We start from the raw sequence: 5,347 nt of genomic DNA, 5'->3' as shown, positions 1-5,347 counted from the left end.
CATAGAGACAGATTGCAGTTTGGTGGTTTTCATGACTGGGTACCGGGGTACAGGGTTCCCTTTTGGGGCAATGAAAATGTTTTGGAACCAGATAGAGCTGATGTTTGCAAAACTTTGCGAATGTACTAAATGCCACTAAAATGTGCACTTAAAGTGCTTAGTTTTAAGTTATGTGAATTTCACCTCAATTAAAAAAATGAAGTAGCAGAATAATTGGAGTGTCTAAACAAATTCCACTAATTTTAAAATTATTTGATGAATAAAATTCAGTTCATGGTTAAAATCTAAAGCAATAAAAATCAAGTATTATTCTCATAAATAAAAAAGTGCCTTGTATCTCTGAGAAAATATATAAATAAAAGTTTTATGTTTATTCTTCAAGGAGACAAAAAAGAGACATCTGCATTGGGAGAAAAGTGGCACTACCCAAATTAACTTGCTTTTATTTTTATTTGTTTATTTATGTATTTATTATAAACATGTTATTATTACAAATCATGATTTTTCTTTATGCCCTTTACCCAACCTATCCCTCCCCACCCCCACCCCCACCTCACTCCCCATCTCTAGTATCCTTAGGTTTGTTTTCCTCTTCTGAAATTTCAGTGTGTTGTTTTGGTCTTGTCTATATGTCTTTCTTCCTTCCTTCCTTTCTTTGCACGCAGTTATAAGTGAGAACATGTGGTATTTCTCTTTCCTTGTCTAGCTTATTTCACTTAACATAATTTTGTCCAGATTCATCCACGTTGCTGCAAATGGCAGAATTTCATTCTTTTTTACGGCTGAGTAGTATCCCAGTATGTATATATACCACATTTTCTTAATCCAGTCATCTGTTGATAGACACTTAGGTTGGTTCCATATTTTGACTATTGTAAATAGAGCTGCAGTGAACATGGGTGTGCAGGTATCCCTTCCACATAATGATTTCCTTTCCTTTGGATATATGCCCAGTCATGGAATTGCTGGGTCATTTGCTTTTCTTTTTAAAAACTTAATCCTTTTGTCTTTAAAGTAATTTTTTTTGGTTACAAAAACTGTTTGCTATCTGTACAAAATTTGGAGAATTCAGAAAACATTAATGAGAAATGCAAGTAATTTTCAATGACTTCATAACCTAACACATATGTGTGTTCAAAGTATTTAATTATTCTTCTATTTGGGTTGCTCCCAATTTTCAGTTTTACAGGAAACACTGCCATGCACACCTGTCTATGTTAATTTTGGATTATTGCATCAAGGTAGCTATCTGTACAAAATTTGGAGAATTCAGAAAACATTAATGAGAAATGCAAGTAATTTTCAATGACTTCATAACCTAACACATATGTGTGTTCAAAGTATTTAATTATTCTTCTATTTGGGTTGCTCCCAATTTTCAGTTTTACAGGAAACACTGCCATGCACACCTGTCTATGTTAATTTTGGATTATTACATCAAGGTAGGTAACTAAAAGTAGCATAAGTTTGTCACTAAGAAGCCTTTGGACTCTAAGATCTGATGGGTTTGAGTATATGCTCAGGAAATCAAGGGTCTGTGGCCCAGGGAAGATGGACAAGGTAGCTGCTGTAGCCCTCTGTGAGAATGAGGGTGGGAGCCATCACTTCTGAGCTCCTGGCCAGGCCACAGGGCCAGCAGATGTGATGGGAGCTGAGCAGAAGCAGGGGTTAGAGCACGGATCCCGTTCCATCTTCTCAGCTGGATTTTTGTTGAAGACCCAGTTACTGTTTCAATGCAGGGTGAGAGCGAGGGGCAAAGGAACCTCATGTGAGGCAGATTCTTCTCAAAATGAATACAGCAGGGGAATTTGCTGATGAAGAATAAAGGACGTATGTGACTACAGCAGCAGTATGAAAACTTCTAAAAGTGCATTAAGTAAATACTATTATATGGGAAATGTTTTGACATAGAATGGGACAGTATCCTCCTATAGCAATAGAAAAAATAAAGTGTAAACAGAAGTGATTTGTCTGGATAACTTAGTAACAGACTAATAGAATAATTCTGGAAGTTATAACAAAAATTCTAGGTACTTTCCTACTAATAGGAAACCTTTCCTCTTTTCACAATTACTTATTAATCTTGATCAGTTACTTAAAGTGTGGTTCCCTGACCAGTAGCATCAACACCACCTGGGAACTTGTTAGAAATGCACATTTTTGCCCCCAACTCTGCCCCCCAGACCTACTGACTCAGACACTCAGTAATCTATGTTTTAAGAAGCCCTCCAGATAATTCTGGGGTTTTGTACCTGAGCTTTCTGTTATATGACTTATAGGCAGAGGACTTTAATAATAAGAATTTTAATAACTGAATGCAATTTACTCTGCTCCTTCCTAATTGCAGTACATTCTTACTTCCCTGACACATTGATTAAAAAATAATAATGAAAGCAAGACAACATCTGAGATCTTGTTTTAAGCACTGTGTATAAAGAAATGTCTTTAGAATCATTCCATATAAAGTTTTCATGTAAAATACTCACATTCATAGTTCAGTGTGATAGAATTTGTTATAAATTTCTCTTATTATTTGAAAAGTTAAGGCCCTGATATTAATAGAAATTTCATATCCTTTATAATCCCAGTTCTATTCCTGAGCTCTCCATTAGAGTTCTCCACTTCAGCATTTTCACCTAGACATCAACTCATTCATTCTCGACAAATACGTATTGTGAACCTACTATGTGCAGGGGGCTGTTGCAGGCACTAGGAATACAGCAGAGATGGTCCCCCATTTCCTAGAACTTACACTCTAGAGGATGCACAGATAATAAACTCATAAATGATATCCAAGCAGCAGGAAGAGTATTATGAAGAGGATAAAACAAGGGGATGGGAGGGAGAGTGGTTTGGGCTGGGATGTCATTAGATTGAGAGGCTAGGGGGCTGCTGTAAGGAGGGGCGGACAACATGAGACGTGAACAAGAACTGGTGATGCTCAGATTCCAGGAAGAGGGAACGGCTGGCATGAGAATGAACTGGGGTGGGGACAAACTCGTCATGCTTTTAGAAGAGAAAAGCCTGTGTGGCTAGAGCTTACAGAGCTAGGGGGACAGTATGGAGAGATGCAGATGAGACAGGTGAGAACAGAGCATCTATGACTCTGACGAACTGCTTGAATTTTACTGTATGTTTAGTGAGAAGCCAACGCAGGGTTTCCAGTAGCAAAGTGGCATGTCCTGATTCTATGTCTTGAAAACTTGGAACGCTTACTACTCTGTAGAGAAAGGAAGGTGTGTTGGTGAGAATGAAAGTGGAAGAGCACTGAGGAGGCTTTTGGAATAATCTAGATGAGAAGTAGTGGTGGTTTGGGCTAGGGAGGTAGCGATAGTGAAGAAGAGAATAAAATGACTTTCAGATATATTTCAGGGTAAAAACGACACGAGGTACTTTCCACTCGATGTGAGAGTGAAACAGTTTTTGAAATAAGAAAGACTAGAGGAAGAGGACGTTTGAGGCAGAAGTCGAGGATTCAATTTTGGCCACGTTGAATTTGAAAAGTGTATTATATAAGGAGTGGAGCGGTCAGTGAAGCCTAAAGTCAAGGTGGGAGTGAAAGGTAGACGGTGGGGTAGGGACGACGTTTAGCGCCAGGGACACGGATGGACACGCAGAGTCTGGGGAAGACCGAGAGCTAAAGACACAGCTCTGGGGCCTCCAACCTTAGCAAGTCACGTGGAGGAGGAGGAGCCAGCACAGGAGGACGGAGAGCAGCCAGAGGTAAAGCAGGAGGGACGTCAACCGAGAGCAGGAGGAGTCCCAGGGAAGCAGCGGGCAGCTCTTCGGAACGCCACTGAGAGCCGGGAGACGAGACAGAAAGGGCCCGTGGACTTGCCACACGGAGGTCGCCGTCGACTGGAGCAGGGGCAATTTCAGTGGGATGTTTAGAAAGGAAGCCACGTCCACAGCAGGAGGAGAGAATGAGAGGGGAGGCGGGAGCGGCAGCTCAGGCCGCGTTCTGGACCCTGTGCGGCGGGAGCGCGGGGTGGGACGGCGGCTGAGGGGGGCAGCCTGTGAGGCGGGGACGGCCGCGGTGACCTCAGTGTGAGTGACCTGCAGTGAGCCCATTCTCAGTGACACAGCGAACGATTCCAACAGGTCCTGCAAGTCCTCAACGTGTCATCCTCCTACATCCTCTAATCAGTGGAATAATCGCTTCCTCCACTCGTCGTTTTATTTACTAAATGCTTTTTATTAAATGGACCTAGTAGTCCAACTTCTTTTTTTGCCTCACTTATCTTCTCCTCACAGCGACACGGATGAACTGACAGAAAATTATGCTAAGTGGAGAAAGCCAGGCTCAGAAATAGAAATGCTGCAAGTCCGCACTCTCACGTAGGAGCTGAAGAGAAAGAAGGAATGACACAGCAGTCACCATAACACGTTCAGACGTCAGAGAGAACAGAACTGAGGTTGATAGAGGTGGCAAAAGAGGGGGGAGAGGAAACAGCAAGACGCTGCAAGTCCGCACTCTCACGTAGGAGCTGAAGAGAAAGAAGGAATGACACAGCAGTCACCATAACACGTTCAAACGTCAGAGAGAACAGAACTGAGGTTGATAGAGGTGGCAAAGGAGGGGGGAGAGGAAACAGCAAGAAATCGGTAAAGGGTCGCAAAGAATGATGCCATTGTGTAATGGTCAATGCACTGATGATCTTGATTTGATCGCCATACGTTGCACACGTTGTACCCCAAATACGTAATGTTTCAATTAAAAGAGGAAGGGCTTTCCTCCACAGCAGTGGAGACTCCAGGGCACAGGCGACTCCAGAGTGGGCGAGGAAGGGGACGGTGCCGGCAGGGTGCGGGCGGTCAAGCCAGCACCGCGGAGGCGACTAACGGTTGCCTTCTCACACAGCCAGGCTCGGCCCCGCCCACTCTGGGGTCTCGGCTCCTCCCCCCGAGGCTGCCGCCAGAGGCAGGGAGCGCGCATGCGTCCGAGCCGCGGGACGGGGCGGGGGCCACAGGAGAGGCTCCGCGGCAGCACCGTGGACCGGAGCGTGGGGCAACGCAGCAGTGGCGGCGGGCTGAGGAGGCTTGCGGGGAGAGCGGCGCGGCGGAGCAGGTAGGGCCCGAGTGAGGGGGCTGTGGCTCCAGAGCGAGGCAGGGGAGTAGCGTCGGGCCGAGAGGAGGGACGCGCGGGGCGCCTTCGGGAGGGTCCCCAAAGCCCCGAGTGGGGGAGGCGAGGGGCGGCGGAGGCCGGCTGGAGGGATGCAGACGGCGGGCGGCGGGCGTGAGTGGGAGACTGGGGCGCTCTCCTCCGCTCCCGAGGAGCCGCGCCGGGCTCGTCTTCTCCCAGGTGCGGTGCGGTGCCGTGCGCTGCGGGAGCCAGGCCGGAGAAGCG

The sequence above is a fragment of the Galeopterus variegatus genome, unplaced genomic scaffold (assembly GCF_000696425.1).
Source record: "Galeopterus variegatus unplaced genomic scaffold, G_variegatus-3.0.2 Scaffold2939, whole genome shotgun sequence".
NCBI classification, from domain to species: domain Eukaryota; kingdom Metazoa; phylum Chordata; class Mammalia; order Dermoptera; family Cynocephalidae; genus Galeopterus; species Galeopterus variegatus.
This window is presented reverse-complemented; position numbering follows the sequence as displayed.